This window comes from Triturus cristatus, chromosome 10 (assembly GCF_964204655.1).
Source record: "Triturus cristatus chromosome 10, aTriCri1.1, whole genome shotgun sequence".
Classification (NCBI taxonomy): Eukaryota; Metazoa; Chordata; class Amphibia; order Caudata; family Salamandridae; genus Triturus; species Triturus cristatus.
In genome coordinates this window covers 665,251,005-665,269,116 of record NC_140593.1, presented here as the reverse complement: position 1 = coordinate 665,269,116, position 18,112 = coordinate 665,251,005, and positions in this window count along the sequence as shown.

The window sequence follows — 18,112 nt, the reverse complement described above, 5'->3', positions numbered from 1 at the left end:
TTTAATTCACTTCCCGTGGAGGAGAAACACTTTTTAAGGCCTCAGAATGAGTAAGTTGGCCATTTCCATTCACTTTTCCCATTCCTCAAATCTTGTGTTTAAGGCCCCTGGAAGCATGAAAATCACTTTAAACATATAATTTTATCTTTAAAAGTGATTTTCCACATACAAATGTGAATTGTAGTTCAAAGACGCAACATTTGAAAATGGACCATTTTTTTAGTTTCTGAAGCATGTCGTAAGGGGGGGTGGTTATCTCTTTCATCAAAAATCGGGCGTTTTTGATTGAACAATAAAGGCCTACAAATGTTATTTAATTCGCTTCCCGTGGAATAGAAACACTTTTTAAGGCCGCAGAGTGAGTAAATTGGCCATTTTCATTTACTTTTACCCATTTCTCAAATCTTGTGTTTAGGGCCCCTGGAAGCTTGAAAATCACTTTAAACATCTAATCTTATCTCTAAAAGTGATATTCCACGTACAAATGTGAATTGTAGTTCAAAGACGCAACATTTGAAAATGGACCATTTTTTTCGTTTCTGAAGCATGTCGTAAGCGGGGGTGGTTATCTCTTTCATCAAAAATCTGGCGTTTTTGATTGAACAATAATGGCCTCCAAATGTTATTTAATTCACTTCCCGTGGAGGAGAAACACTTTTTAATGCCTCAGAATGAGTAAATTGGCCATTTCCATTCACTTTTACCCATTCCTCAAATCTTGTGTTTAAGGCCCCTGGAAGCATGAAAATCACTTTAAACATCTCATTTTATCTCTAAAAGTGATAATCCACATACAAATGTGAATTGTAGTTCAAAGATGCAACACTTGAAAATGAACCATATTTTTCGTTTCTGAAGCATGTCGTAAGGGGGGTTGTTATCTCTTTCATCAAAAATTGGGCGTTTTTGATTGAACAATAAAGGCCTACAAATGTTATTTAATTCACTTCCCGTGGAGTAGAAACACTTTTTAAGGCCGCAGAGTGAGTAAATTGGCCATTTTCATTTACTTTTACCCATTTCTCAAATCTTGTGTTTAGGGCCCCTGGAAGCTTGAAAATCACTTTAAACATCTAATCTTATCTCTAAAAGTGATATTCCACGTACAAATGTGAATTGTAGTTCAAAGACGCAACATTTGAAAATGGACCATTTTTTTCGTTTCTGAAGCATGTCGTAAGCGGGGGTGGTTATCTCTTTCATCAAAAAATAGGCGTTTTTGATTGAACAATAAAGGCCTCCAAATGTTATTTTATTCACTTCCCGTGTAGTAGAAACACTTTTTAAGGCCGCAGAGTGAGTAAATTGGCCATTTTCATTCACTTTTACCCATTCCAAAAATCTTGTGTTTAAGGCCCCTGGAAGCATGAAAATCACTTTAAACATCTAATTTTTTCTTTAAAAGTGATTTTCCACGTACAAATGTGAATTGTAGTTCAAAGAGGCAACATTTGAAAACGGACCATTTTTTTCGTTTCTGAAGCATGTCGTAAGGGGGGGGGTGGTTATCTCTTTCACCAAAAAATGGGCGTTTTTGATTGAACAATAAAGGCCTCCAAATGTTATTTTATTCACTTCCCGTGGAGTAGAAACACTTTTTAAGGCCGCAGAGTGAGTAAATTGGCCATTTTCATTCACTTTTACCCATTCCAAAAATCTTGAGTTTAAGGCCCCTGGAAGCATGAAAATCACTTTAAACATATCATTTTATCTTTAAAAGTGATTTTCCACATACAAATGTGAATTGTAGTTCAAAGAGGGAACATTTGAAAACGGACCATTTTTTTCGTTTCTGAAGCATGTCGTAAGGGGGGGTGGTTATCTCTTTCACCAAAAAATGGGCGTTTTTGATTGAACAATAAAGGCCTCCAAATGTTATTTTATTCACTTCCCGTGGAGTAGAAACACTTTTTAAGGCCGCAGAGTGAGTAAATTGGCCATTTTCATTCACTTTTACCCATTCCAAAAATCTTGTGTTTAAGGCCCCTGGAAGCATGAAAATCACTTTAAACATATCATTTTATCTTTAAAAGTGATTTTCCACATACAAATGTGAATTGTAGTTCAAAGAGGCAATATTTGAAAATGGACCATTTTTTTTAGTTTCTGAAGCATGTCGTAAGGGGGGGTGGTTATCTCTTTCATCAAAAATGGGCGTTTTTGATTGAACAATAAAGGCCTCCAAATGTTATTTAATTCACTTCCCGTGGAGGAGAAACACTTTTTAAGGCCTCAGAATGAGTAAGTTGGCCATTTCCATTCACTTTTCCCATTCCTCAAATCTTGTGTTTAAGGCCCCTGGAAGCATGAAAATCACTTTAAACATATAATTTTATCTTTAAAAGTGATTTTCCACATACAAATGTGAATTGTAGTTCAAAGAGGCAACATTTGAAAATGGACCATTTTTTTAGTTTCTGAAGCATGTCGTAAGGGGGGGTGGTTATCTCTTTCATCAAAAATCGGGCGTTTTTGATTGAACAATAAAGGCCTACAAATGTTATTTAATTCACTTCCCGTGGAGTAGAAACACTTTTTAAGGCCGCAGAGTGAGTAAATTGGCCATTTTCATTTACTTTTACCCATTTCTCAAATCTTGTGTTTAGGGCCCCTGGAAGCTTGAAAATCACTTTAAACATCTAATCTTATCTCTAAAAGTGATATTCCACGTACAAATGTGAATTGTAGTTCAAAGACGCAACATTTGAAAATGGACCATTTTTTTCCTTTCTGAAGCATGTCGTAAGGGGGGTGGTTATCTCTTTCATCAAAAATCGAGCGTTTTTGATTGAACAATAAAGGCCTACAAATGTTATTTAATTCGCTTCCCGTGGAGTAGAAATACTTTTTGAGGCCGCAGAGTGAGTAAATTGGCCATTTTCATTCACTTTTACCCATTCCTCAAATCTTGTGTTTAAGGCCCCTGGAAGCATGAAAATCACTTTAAACATCTCATTTTTTCTTTAAAAGTGATTTTCCACGTACAAATGTGAATTGTAGTTCAAAGAGGCAACATTTGAAAACGGACCATTTTTTTCGTTTCTGAAGCATGTCGTAAGGGGGGGTGGTTATCTCTTTCACCAAAAAATGGGCGTTTTTGATTGAACAATAAAGGCCTCCAAATGTTATTTAATTCGCTTCCCGTGGAGTAGAAACACTTTTTAAGGCCGCAGAGTGAGTAAATTGGCCATTTTCATTCACTTTTACCCATTCCTCAAATCTTGTGTTTAAGGCCCCTGGAAGCATGAAAATCACTTTAAACATCTCATTTTTTCTTTAAAAGTGATTTTCCACGTACAAATGTGAATTGTAGTTCAAAGAGGCAACATTTGAAAACGGACCATTTTTTTCGTTTCTGAAGCATGTCGTAAGGGGGGGGTGGTTATCTCTTTCACCAAAAAATGGGCGTTTTTGATTGAACAATAAAGGCCTCCAAATGTTATTTTATTCACTTCCCGTGGAGTAGAAACACTTTTTAAGGCCGCAGAGTGAGTAAATTGGCCATTTTCATTCACTTTTACCCATTCCAAAAATCTTGTGTTTAAGGCCCCTGGAAGCATGAAAATCACTTTAAACATATCATTTTATCTTTAAAAGTGATTTTCCACATACAAATGTGAATTGTAGTTCAAAGAGGGAACATTTGAAAACGGACCATTTTTTTCGTTTCTGAAGCATGTCGTAAGGGGGGGTTGTTATCTCTTTCACCAAAATATGGGCGTTTTTGATTGAACAATAAAGGCCTCCAAATGTTATTTTATTCACTTCCCGTGGAGTAGAAACACTTTTTAAGGCCGCAGAGTGAGTAAATTGGCCATTTTCATTCACTTTTACCCATTCCAAAAATCTTGTGTTTAAGGCCCCTGGAAGCATGAAAATCACTTTAAACATATCATTTTATCTTTAAAAGTGATTTTCCACATACAAATGTGAATTGTAGTTCAAAGAGGCAATATTTGAAAATGGACCATTTTTTTAGTTTCTGAAGCATGTCGTAAGGGGGGGTGGTTATCTCTTTCATCAAAAATCGGGCGTTTTTGATTGAACAATAAAGGACTACAAATGTTATTTAATTCGCTTCCCGTGGAGTAGAAACACTTTTTAAGGCCGCAGAGTGAGTAAATTGGCCATTTTCATTCACTTTTACCCATTCCTCAAATCTTGTGTTTAAGGCCCCTGGAAGCATGAAAATCACTTTAAACATCTCATTTTCTCTTTAAAAGTGATTTTCCACGTACAAATGTGAATTGTAGTTCAAAGATGCAACATTTGAAAATGAACCATTTTTTTTGTTTCTGAAGCATGTCGTAAGGGGGGGTGGTTATCTCTTTCATCAAAAATCGGGCATTTTTGATTGAACAATAAAGGCCTACAAATGTTTTTTAATTCACTTTCTGGGGTGGAGAAAAACTTTTTAAGGCCTCAGAGTGAATAAATTGGCCATTTTCATTCACGTTTTCCCATTCCTCAAATCTTGTGTTTAGGGCCCGGGGAAGCTTGAAAATCACTTCAAACATCTAATTTTATCTCTAAAAGGGATTATCCACGTACAAATGTGAATTGTAGTTCAAAGACGCAACATTTGAAAATGGACCATTTTTTTTGTTTCTGAAGCATGTCGTAAGGGGGGGTGGTTATCTCTTTCGTCAAAAATCTGGCGTTTTCGCTTGAACAATAAAGACCTCCAAATGTTATTTTATTCACTTACCGTGGAGGAGAAAAACTTTTTAAGGCCGCAGAGTGAGTAAATTGGCCATTTCCATTCACTTTTACCCATTCCTCAAATCTTGTGTTTAAGGCCCCTGGAAGCATGAAAATCACTTTAAACATCTCATTTTATCTTTAAAAGTGATTTTCCACATACAAATGTGAATTGTAGTTCAAAGAGGCAACATTTGAAAATGGACCATTTTTTTCGTTTCTGAAGCATGTCGTAAGCGGGGGTGGTTATCTCTTTCATCAAAAATCTGGCGTTTTTGATTGAACAATAATGGCCTCCAAATGTTATTTAATTCACTTCCCGTGGAGGAGAAACACTTTTTAATGCCTCAGAATGAGTAAATTGGCCATTTCCATTCACTTTTACCCATTCCTCAAATCTTGTGTTTAAGGCCCCTGGAAGCATGAAAATCACTTTAAACATCTCATTTTATCTCTAAAAGTGATAATCCACATACAAATGTGAATTGTAGTTCAAAGATGCAACACTTGAAAATGAACCATATTTTTCGTTTCTGAAGCATGTCGTAAGGGGGGTTGTTATCTCTTTCATCAAAAATTGGGCGTTTTTGATTGAACAATAAAGGCCTACAAATGTTATTTAATTCACTTCCCGTGGAGTAGAAACACTTTTTAAGGCCGCAGAGTGAGTAAATTGGCCATTTTCATTTACTTTTACCCATTTCTCAAATCTTGTGTTTAGGGCCCCCTGGAAGCTTGAAAATCACTTTAAACATCTAATCTTATCTCTAAAAGTGATATTCCACGTACAAATGTGAATTGTAGTTCAAAGAGGCAATATTTGAAAATGGACCATTTTTTTTAGTTTCTGAAGCATGTCGTAAGGGGGGGTGGTTATCTCTTTCATCAAAAATGGGCGTTTTTGATTGAACAATAAAGGCCTCCAAATGTTATTTAATTCACTTCCCGTGGAGGAGAAACACTTTTTAAGGCCTCAGAATGAGTAAGTTGGCCATTTCCATTCACTTTTCCCATTCCTCAAATCTTGTGTTTAAGGCCCCTGGAAGCATGAAAATCACTTTAAACATATAATTTTATCTTTAAAAGTGATTTTCCACATACAAATGTGAATTGTAGTTCAAAGAGGCAACATTTGAAAATGGACCATTTTTTTAGTTTCTGAAGCATGTCGTAAGGGGGGGTGGTTATCTCTTTCATCAAAAATCGGGCGTTTTTGATTGAACAATAAAGGCCTACAAATGTTATTTAATTCACTTCCCGTGGAGTAGAAACACTTTTTAAGGCCGCAGAGTGAGTAAATTGGCCATTTTCATTTACTTTTACCCATTTCTCAAATCTTGTGTTTAGGGCCCCTGGAAGCTTGAAAATCACTTTAAACATCTAATCTTATCTCTAAAAGTGATATTCCACGTACAAATGTGAATTGTAGTTCAAAGACGCAACATTTGAAAATGGACCATTTTTTTCCTTTCTGAAGCATGTCGTAAGGGGGGTGGTTATCTCTTTCATCAAAAATCGAGCGTTTTTGATTGAACAATAAAGGCCTACAAATGTTATTTAATTCGCTTCCCGTGGAGTAGAAATACTTTTTAAGGCCGCAGAGTGAGTAAATTGGCCATTTTCATTCACTTTTACCCATTCCTCAAATCTTGTGTTTAAGGCCCCTGGAAGCATGAAAATCACTTTAAACATCTCATTTTTTCTTTAAAAGTGATTTTCCACGTACAAATGTGAATTGTAGTTCAAAGAGGCAACATTTGAAAACGGACCATTTTTTTCGTTTCTGAAGCATGTCGTAAGGGGGGGTGGTTATCTCTTTCACCAAAAAATGGGCGTTTTTGATTGAACAATAAAGGCCTCCAAATGTTATTTAATTCGCTTCCCGTGGAGTAGAAACACTTTTTAAGGCCGCAGAGTGAGTAAATTGGCCATTTTCATTCACTTTTACCCATTCCTCAAATCTTGTGTTTAAGGCCCCTGGAAGCATGAAAATCACTTTAAACATCTCATTTTTTCTTTAAAAGTGATTTTCCACGTACAAATGTGAATTGTAGTTCAAAGAGGCAACATTTGAAAACGGACCATTTTTTTCGTTTCTGAAGCATGTCGTAAGGGGGGGGTGGTTATCTCTTTCACCAAAAAATGGGCGTTTTTGATTGAACAATAAAGGCCTCCAAATGTTATTTTATTCACTTCCCGTGGAGTAGAAACACTTTTTAAGGCCGCAGAGTGAGTAAATTGGCCATTTTCATTCACTTTTACCCATTCCAAAAATCTTGTGTTTAAGGCCCCTGGAAGCATGAAAATCACTTTAAACATATCATTTTATCTTTAAAAGTGATTTTCCACATACAAATGTGAATTGTAGTTCAAAGAGGGAACATTTGAAAACGGACCATTTTTTTCGTTTCTGAAGCATGTCGTAAGGGGGGGTTGTTATCTCTTTCACCAAAATATGGGCGTTTTTGATTGAACAATAAAGGCCTCCAAATGTTATTTTATTCACTTCCCGTGGAGTAGAAACACTTTTTAAGGCCGCAGAGTGAGTAAATTGGCCATTTTCATTCACTTTTACCCATTCCAAAAATCTTGTGTTTAAGGCCCCTGGAAGCATGAAAATCACTTTAAACATATCATTTTATCTTTAAAAGTGATTTTCCACATACAAATGTGAATTGTAGTTCAAAGAGGCAATATTTGAAAATGGACCATTTTTTTAGTTTCTGAAGCATGTCGTAAGGGGGGGTGGTTATCTCTTTCATCAAAAATCGGGCGTTTTTGATTGAACAATAAAGGACTACAAATGTTATTTAATTCGCTTCCCGTGGAGTAGAAACACTTTTTAAGGCCGCAGAGTGAGTAAATTGGCCATTTTCATTCACTTTTACCCATTCCTCAAATCTTGTGTTTAAGGCCCCTGGAAGCATGAAAATCACTTTAAACATCTCATTTTCTCTTTAAAAGTGATTTTCCACGTACAAATGTGAATTGTAGTTCAAAGATGCAACATTTGAAAATGAACCATTTTTTTCGTTTCTGAAGCATGTCGTAAGGGGGGGTGGTTATCTCTTTCATCAAAAATCGGGCATTTTTGATTGAACAATAAAGGCCTACAAATGTTTTTTAATTCACTTTCTGGGGTGGAGAAAAACTTTTTAAGGCCTCAGAGTGAATAAATTGGCCATTTTCATTCACGTTTTCCCATTCCTCAAATCTTGTGTTTAGGGCCCGGGGAAGCTTGAAAATCACTTCAAACATCTAATTTTATCTCTAAAAGGGATTATCCACGTACAAATGTGAATTGTAGTTCAAAGACGCAACATTTGAAAATGGACCATTTTTTTTGTTTCTGAAGCATGTCGTAAGGGGGGGTGGTTATCTCTTTCGTCAAAAATCTGGCGTTTTCGCTTGAACAATAAAGACCTCCAAATGTTATTTTATTCACTTACCGTGGAGGAGAAAAACTTTTTAAGGCCGCAGAGTGAGTAAATTGGCCATTTCCATTCACTTTTACCCATTCCTCAAATCTTGTGTTTAAGGCCCCTGGAAGCATGAAAATCACTTTAAACATCTAATCTTATCTCTAAAAGTGATTTTCCACGTACAAATGTGAATTGTAGTTCAAAGACGCAACATTTGAAAATGGACCATTTTTTTTGTTTCTGAAGCTTGTCGTAAGGGGGGTGGTTATCTCTTTCATCAAAAATCAGGCATTTTTGATTGAACAATAAAGGCCTACAAATGTCATTTAATTCACTTTCTGGGGTGGAGAAAAACTTTTTAAGGCCTCAGAGTGATAAATTGGCCATTTTCATTCAAGTTTTCCCATTCCTCAAATCTTGTGTTTAGGGCCCGGGGAAGCTTGAAAATCACTTCAAACATCTAATTTTATCTCTAAAAGTGATTATCCACGTACAAATGTGAATTGTAGTTCAAAGACGCAACATTTGAAAATGGACCATTATTTTCGTTTCTGAAGCATGTCGTAAGGGGGGGTGGTTATCTCTTTCATCAAAAATCGGGCGTTTTTCATTGAACAATAAAGGCCTACAAATGTTATTTAATTCGCTTCCCGTGGAGTAGAAACACTTTTTAAGGCCGCAGAGTGAGTAAATTGGCCATTTTCATTCACTTTTACCCATTCCTCAAATCTTGTGTTTAAGGCCCCTGGAAGCATGAAAATCACTTTAAACATCTCATTTTTTCTTTAAAAGTGATTTTCCACGTACAAATGTGAATTGTAGTTCAAAGAGGCAACATTTGAAAACGGACCATTTTTTTTGTTTCTGAAGCATGTCGTAAGGGGGTGTGGTTATCTCTTTCACCAAAAAATGGGCGTTTTTGATTGAACAATAAAGGCCTCCAAATGGTATTTTATTCACTTCCCGTGGAGTAGAAACACTTTTTAAGGCCGCAGAGTGAGTAAATTGGCCATTTTCATTCACTTTTACCCATTCCTCAAATCTTGTGTTTAAGGCCCCTGGAAGCATGGAAATCACTTTAAACATCCCATTTTTTCTTTAAAAGTGATTTTCCACGTACAAATGTGAATTGTAGTTCAAAGAGGCAACATTTGAAAACGGACCATTTTTTTCGTTTCTGAAGCATGTCGTAAGGGGGGGTGGTCATCTCTTTCACCAAAAAATGGGCGTTTTTGATTGAACAATAAAGGCCTCCAAATGTTATTTTATTCACTTCCCGTGGAGTAGAAACACTTGTTAAGGCCGCAGAGTGAGTAAATTGGCCGTTTTCATTCACTTTTACCCATTCCAAAAATCTTGTGTTTAAGACCCCTGGGCGCATGAAAATCACTTTAAACATATCATTTTATCTCTAAAAGTGATAATCCACATACAAATGTGAATTGTAGTTCAAAGATGCAACATTTGAAAATGAACCATTTTTTTTGTTTCTGAAGCATGTCGTAAGGGGGGATGGTTATCTCTTTCGTCAAAAATCTGGCGTTTTCGCTTGAACAATAAAGACCTCCAAATGTTATTTTATTCACTTACCGTGGAGGAGAAAAACTTTTTAAGGCCGCAGAGTGAGTATATTGGCCATTTTCATTTACTTTTACCCATTTCTCAAATCTTGTGTTTAGGGCCCCTGGAAGCTTGAAAATCACTTTAAACATCTAATCTTATCTCTAAAAGTAATTTTCCACGTACAAATGTGAATTGTAGTTCAAAGACGCAACATTTGAAAATGGACCATTTTTTTCGTTTCTGAAGCATGTCGCAAGGGGGGGTGGTTATCTCTTTCATCAAAAATCTGGCGTTTTTCATTGAACAATAAAGGCCTCCAAATGTTATTTAATTCACTTCCCGTGGAGGAGAAACACTTTTTAAGGCCTCAGAATGAGTAAATTGGCCATTTCCATTCACTTTTACCCATTCCTCAAATCTTGTGTTTAAGGCCCCTGGAAGCATGAAAATCACTTTAAACATCTCATTTTATCTTTAAAAGTGATTTTCCACATACAAATGTGAATTGTAGTTCAAAGAGGCAACATTTGAAAACGGACCATTTTTTTCGTTTCTGAAGCATGTCGTAAGGGGGGGTGGTTATCTCTTTCACCAAAAAATGGGCGTTTTTGATTGAACAATAAAGGCCTCCAAATGGTATTTTATTCACTTCCCGTGGAGTAGAAACACTTTTTAAGGCCGCAGAGTGAGTAAATTGGCCATTTTCATTCACTTTTACCCATTCCAAAAATCTTGTGTTTAAGGCCCCTGGAAGCATGAAAATCACTTTAATTATATCATTTTATCTTTAAAAGTGATTTTCCACATACAAATGTGAATTGTAGTTCAAAGAGGCAACATTTGAAAATGGACCATTTTTTTAGTTTCTGAAGCATGTCGTAAGGGGGGGGGTGGTTATCTCTTTCATCAAAAATCGGGCGTTTTTGATTGAACAATAAAGGCCTACAAATGTTATTTAATTCGCTTCCCGTGGAGTAGAAACACTTTTTAAGGCCGCAGAGTGAGTAAATTGGCCATTTTCATTCACTTTTACCCATTCCTCAAATCTTGTGTTTAAGGCCCCTGGAAGCATGAAAATCACTTTAAACATCCCATTTTTTCTTTAAAAGTGATTTTCCACGTACAAATGTGAATTGTAGTTCAAAGAGGCAACATTTGAAAACGGACCATTTTTTTCGTTTCTGAAGCATGTCGTAAGGGGGGGTGGTTATCTCTTTCACCAAAAAATGGGCGTTTTTGATTGAACAATAAAGGCCTCCAAATGTTATTTTATTCACTTCCAGTGGAGTAGAAACACTTTTTAAGGCCGCAGAGTGAGTAAATTGGCCATTTTCATTCACTTTTACCCATTCCAAAAATCTTGTGTTTAAGACCCCTGGACGCATGAAAATCACTTTAAACATATCATTTTTTCTCTAAAAGTGATAATCCACATACAAATGTGAATTGTAGTTCAAAGAGGCAACATTTGAAAATGAACCATTTTTTTTGTTTCTGAAGCATGTCGTAAGGGGGGGTGGTTATCTCTTTCATCAAAAATCGGGCATTTTTGATTGAACAATAAAGGCCTACAAATGTTATTTAATTCACTTTCTGGGGTGGAGAAAAACTTTTTAAGGCCTCAGAGTGAATAAATTGGCCATTTTCATTCAAGTTTTCCCATTCCTCAAATCTTGTGTTTAGGGCCCGGGGAAGCTTGAAAATCACTTCAAACATCTAATTTTATCTCTAAAAGTGATTATCCACGTACAAATGTGAATTGTAGTTCAAAGACGCAACATTTGAAAATGGACCATTTTTTTTATTTCTGAAGCATGTCGTCGGGGGGGTGGTTATCTCTTTCGTCAAAAATCTGGCGTTTTCGCTTGAACAATAAAGACCTCCAAATGTTATTTTATGCACTTGCCGTGGAGTAGAAACACTTTTTAAGGCCGCAGAGTGAGTAAATTGCCCATTTTCATTCACTTTTACCCATTCCTCAAATCTTGTGTTTAAGGCCCCTGGAAGCATTAAAATCACTTTAAACATCTCATTTTTTCTTTAAAAGTGATTTTCCACGTACAAATGTGAATTGTAGTTCAATGAGGCAACATTTGAAAACCAACCATTTTTTTCGTTTCTGAAGCATGTCGTAAGGGGGGGCGGTTATCTCTTTCACCAAACAATGGGCGTTTTTGATTGAACAATAAAGGCCTCCAAATGTTATTTTATTCACTTCCCGTGGAGTAGAAACACTTTTTAAGGCCGCAGAGTGAGTAAATTGGCCATTTTCATTCACTTTTACCCATTCCAAAAATCTTGTGTTTAAGGCCCCTGGAAGCATGAAAATCACTTTAAACATATCATTTTATCTTTAAAAGTGATTTTCCACATACAAATGTGAATTGTAGTTCAAAGAGGCAACATTTGAAAATGGACCATTTTTTTAGTTTCTGAAGCATGTCGTAAGGGGGGGTGGTTATCTCTTTCATCAAAAAACGGGCGTTTTTGATTGAACAATAAAGGCCTACAAATGTCATTTAATTCACTTCCCGTGGAGTAGAAACACTTTTTAAGGCCGCAGAGTGAGTAAATTGGCCATTTTCATTCACTTTTACCCATTCCTGAAATCTTGTGTTTAAGGCCCCTGGAAGCATGAAAATCACTTTAAACATCTCATTTTTTCTTTAAAAGTGATTTTCCACGTACAAATGTGAATTGTAGTTCAAAGAGGCAACATTTGAAAATGGACCATTTTTTTCGTTTCTGAAGCATGTCGTAAGGGGGGGGTGGTCATCTCTTTCACCAAAAAATGGGCGTTTTTGATTGAACAATAAAGGCCTCCAAATGTTATTTTATTCACTTCCCGTGGAGTAGAAACACTTTTTAAGGCCGCAGAGTGAGTAAATTGGCCATTTTCATTCACTTTTACCCATTCCAAAAATCTTGTGTTTAAGACCTCTGGGCGCATGAAAATCACTTTAAACATATCATTTTATCTCTAAAAGTGATAATCCACATACAAATGTGAATTGTAGTTCAAAGATGCAACATTTGAAAATGAACCATTTTTTTTGTTTCTGAAGCATGTCGTAAGGGGGGGTGGTTATCTCTTTCATCAAAAATCGGGCATTTTTGATTGAACAATAAAGGCCTACAAATGTTATTTAATTCACTTTCTGGGGTGGAGAAAATCTTTTTAAGGCCTCAGAGTGAATAAATTGGCCATTTTCATTCACGTTTTCCCATTCCTCAAATCTTGTGTTTAGGGCCCGGGGAAGCTTGAAAATCACTTCAAACATCTAATTTTATCTCTAAAAGTGATTATCCACGTACAAATGTGAATTGTAGTTCAAAGACGCAACATTTGAAAATGGACCATTTTTTTCGTTTCTGAAGCATGTCGTAAGGGGGGGTGGTTATTTCTTTCGTCAAAAATCTGGCGTTTTCGCTTGAACAATAAAGACCTCCAAATGTTATTTTATTCACTTACCGTGGAGGAGAAAATTTTTTTAAGGCCGCAGAGTGAGTAAATTGGCCATTTTCATTTACTTTTACCCATTTCTCAAATCTTGTGTTTAGGGCCCCTGGAAGCTTGAAAATCACTTTAAACATCTAATCTTATCTCTAAAAGTGATTTTCCACGTACAAATGTGAATTGTAGTTCAAAGACGCAACATTTGAAAATGGACCATTTTTTTCGTTTCTGAAGCATGTCGTAAGGGGGGGGTGGTTATCTCTTTCATCAAAAATCTGGCGTTTTTCATTGAACAATAAAGGCCTCCAAATGTTATTTAATTCACTTCCCGTGGAGTAGAAACACTTTTTAAGGCCGCAGAGTGAGTAAATTGGCCATTTTCATTCACTTTTACCCATTCCAAAAATCTTGTGTTTACAGCCCCTGGAAGCATGAAAATCACTTTAAACATATCATTTTATCTTTAAAAGTGATTTTCCACATACAAATGTGAATTGTAGTTCAAAGAGGCAACATTTGAAAATGGACCATTTTTTTAGTTTCTGAAGCATGTCGTAAGGGGGGGTGGTTATCTCTTTCATCAAAAATCGGGCGTTTTTGATTGAACAATAAAGGCCTACAAATGTTATTTAATTCGCTTCCCGTGGAGTAGAAACACTTTTTAAGGCCGGAGAGTGAGTAAATTGGCCATTTTCATTCACTTTTACCCATTCCTCAAATCTTGTGTTTAAGGCCCCTGGAAGCATGAAAATCACTTTAAACATCTCATTTTTTCTTTAAAAGTGATTTTCCACGTACAAATGTGAATTGTAGTTCAAAGAGGCAACATTTGAAAACGGACCATTTTTTTCGTTTCTGAAGCATGTCGTAAGGGGGGGGTGGTCATCTCTTTCACCAAAAAATGGGCGTTTTTGATTGAACAATAAAGGCCTCCAAATGTTATTTTATTCACTTCCCGTGGAGTAGAAACACTTTTTAAGGCCGCAGAGTGAGTAAATTGGCCATTTTCATTCACTTTTACCCATTCGAAAAATCTTGTGTTTAAGACCCCTGGGCGCATGAAAATCACTTTAAACATATCATTTTATGCCTAAAAGTGATAATCCACATACAAATGTGAATTGTAGTTCAAAGATGCAACATTTGAAAATGAACCATTTTTTTCCTTTCTGAAGCATGTCGTAAGGGGGGGTGGTTATCTCTTTCGTCAAAAATCTGGCGTTTTCGCTTGAACAATAAAGACCTCCAAATGTTATTTTATTCACTTACCGTGGAGGAGAAAAACTTTTTAAGGCCGCAGAGTGAGTTAATTGGCCATTTTCATTTACTTTTACCCATTTCTCAAATCTTGTGTTTAGGGCCCCTGGAAGCTTGAAAATCACTTTAAACATCTAATCTTATCTCTAAAAGTGATTTTCCACGTACAAATGTGAATTGTAGTTCAAAGACGCAACATTTGAAAATGGACCATTTTTTTTGTTTCTGAAGCATGTCGTAAGGGGGGGTGGTTATCTCTTTCATCAAAAATCTGGCGTTTTTCATTGAACAATAAAGGCCTCCAAATGTTATTTAATTCACTTCCCGTGGAGGAGAAACACTTTTTAAGGCCTCAGAATGAGTAAATTGGCCATTTCCATTCACTTTTACCCATTCCTCAAATCTTGTGTTTAAGGCCCCTGGAAGCATGAAAATCACTTTAAACATCTCATTTTATCTTTAAAAGTGATTTTCCACATACAAATGTGAATTGTAGTTCAAAGAGGCAACATTTGAAAATGAACCATTTTTTTTGTTTCTGAAGCATGTCGTAAGGGGGGTGGTTATCTCTTTCATCAAAAATCAGGCATTTTTGATTGAACAATAAAGGCCTACAAATGTCATTTAATTCACTTTCGGGGTGGAGAAAAACTTTTTAAGGCCTCAGAGTGATAAATTGGCCATTTTCATTCAAGTTTTCCCATTCCTCAAATCTTGTGTTTAGGGCCCGGGGAAGCTTGAAAATCACTTCAAACATCTAATTTTATCTCTAAAAGTGATTATCCACGTACAAATGTGAATTGTAGTTCAAAGACGCAACATTTGAAAATGGACCATTATTTTCGTTTCTGAAGCATGTCGTAAGGGGGGGTGGTTATCTCTTTCATCAAAAATCGGGCGTTTTTCATTGAACAATAAAGGCCTACAAATGTTATTTAATTCGCTTCCCGTGGAGTAGAAACACTTTTTAAGGCCGCAGAGTGAGTAAATTGGCCATTTTCATTCACTTTTACCCATTCCTCAAATCTTGTGTTTAAGGCCCCTGGAAGCATGAAAATCACTTTAAACATCTCATTTTTTCTTTAAAAGTGATTTTCCACGTACAAATGTGAATTGTAGTTCAAAGAGGCAACATTTGAAAACGGACCATTTTTTTTTTTCTGAAGCATGTCGTAAGGGGGTGTGGTTATCTCTTTCACCAAAAAATGGGCGTTTTTGATTGAACAATAAAGGCCTCCAAATGGTATTTTATTCACTTCCCGTGGAGTAGAAACACTTTTTAAGGCCGCAGAGTGAGTAAATTGGCCATTTTCATTCACTTTTACCCATTCCTCAAATCTTGTGTTTAAGGCCCCTGGAAGCATGAAAATCACTTTAAACATCCCATTTTTTCTTTAAAAGTGATTTTCCACGTACAAATGTGAATTGTAGTTCAAAGAGGCAACATTTGAAAACGGACCATTTTTTTCGTTTCTGAAGCATGTCGTAAGGGGGGGTGGTCATCTCTTTCACCAAAAAATGGGCGTTTTTGATTGAACAATAAAGGCCTCCAAATGTTACTTTATTCACTTCCCGTGGAGTAGAAACACTTGTTAAGGCCGCAGAGTGAGTAAATTGGCCATTTTCATTCACTTTTACCCATTCCAAAAATCTTGTGTTTAAGACCCCTGGGCGCATGAAAATCACTTTAAACATATCATTTTATCTCTAAAAGTGATAATCCACATACAAATGTGAATTGTAGTTCAAAGATGCAACATTTGAAAATGAACCATTTTTTTTGTTTCTGAAGCATGTCGTAAGGGGGGGTGGTTATCTCTTTCATCAAAAATCGGGCATTTTTGATTGAACAATAAAGGCCTACAAATGTTATTTAATTCACTTTCTGGGGTGGAGAAAAACTTTTTAAGGCCTCAGAGTGAATAAATTGGCCATTTTCATTCACGTTTTCCCATTCCTCAAATCTTGTGTTTAGGGCCCGGGGAAGCTTGAAAATCACTTCAAACATCTAATTTTATCTCTAAAAGTGATTATCCACGTACAAATGTGAATTGTAGTTCAAAGACGCAACATTTGAAAATGGACCATTTTTTTCGTTTCTGAAGCATGTCGTAAGGGGGGGTGGTTATCTCTTTCGTCAAAAATTTGGCGTTTTCGCTTGAACAATAAAGACCTCCAAATGTTATTTTATTCACTTACCGTGGAGGAGAAAAACTTTTTAAGGCCGCAGAGTGAGTAAATTGGCCATTTTCATTTACTTTTACCCATTTCTCAAATCTTGTGTTTAGGGCCCCTGGAAGCTTGAAAATCACTTTAAACATCTAATCTTATCTCTAAAAGTGATTTTCCACGTACAAATGTGAATTGTAGTTCAAAGACGCAACATTTGAAAATGGACCATTTTTTTCGTTTCTGAAGCATGTCGCAAGGGGGGGTGGTTATCTCTTTCATCAAAAATCTGGCGTTTTTCATTGAACAATAAAGGCCTCCAAATGTTATTTAATTCACTTCCCGTGGAGGAGAAACACTTTTTAAGGCCTCAGAATGAGTAAATTGGCCATTTCCATTCACTTTTACCCATTCCTCAAATCTTGTGTTTAAGGCCCCTGGAAGCATGAAAATCACTTTAAACATCTCATTTTATCTTTAAAAGTGATTTTCCACATACAAATGTGAATTGTAGTTCAAAGAGGCAACATTTGAAAACGGACCATTTTTTTCGTTTCTGAAGCATGTCGTAAGGGGGGGTGGTTATCTCTTTCACCAAAAAATGGGCATTTTTGATTGAACAATAAAGGCCTCCAAATGGTATTTTATTCACTTCCCGTGGAGTAGAAACACTTTTTAAGGCCGCAGAGTGAGTAAATTGGCCATTTTCATTCACTTTTACCCATTCCAAAAATCTTGTGTTTAAGGCCCCTGGAAGCATGAAAATCACTTTAAACTTATCATTTTATCTTTAAAAGTGATTTTCCACATACAAATGTGAATTGTAGTTCAAAGAGGCAACATTTGAAAATGGACCATTTTTTTAGTTTCTGAAGCATGTCGTAAGGGGGGGGTGGTTATCTCTTTCATCAAAAATCGGGCGTTTTTGATTGAACAATAAAGGCCTACAAATGTTATTTAATTCGCTTCCCGTGGAGTAGAAACACTTTTTAAGGCCGCAGAGTGAGTAAATTGGCCATTTTCATTCACTTTTACCCATTCCTCAAATCTTGTGTTTAAGGCCCCTGGAAGCATGAAAATCACTTTAAACATCCCATTTTTTCTTTAAAAGTGATTTTCCACGTACAAATGTGAATTGTAGTTCAAAGAGGCAACATTTGAAAACGGACCATTTTTTTTCGTTTCTGAAGCATGTCGTAAGGGGGGGTGGTCATCTCTTTCACCAAAAAATGGGCGTTTTTGATTGAACAATAAAGGCCTCCAAATGTTATTTTATTCACTTCCCGTGGAGTAGAAACACTTGTTAAGGCCGCAGAGTGAGTAAATTGGCCATTTTCATTCACTTTTACCCATTCCAAAAATCTTGTGTTTAAGACCCCTGGGCGCATGAAAATCACTTTAAACATATCATTTTATCTCTAAAAGTGATAATCCACATACAAATGTGAATTGTAGTTCAAAGATGCAACATTTGAAAATGAACCATTTTTTTTGTTTCTGAAGCATGTCGTAAGGGGGGGTGGTTATCCCTTTCATCAAAAAT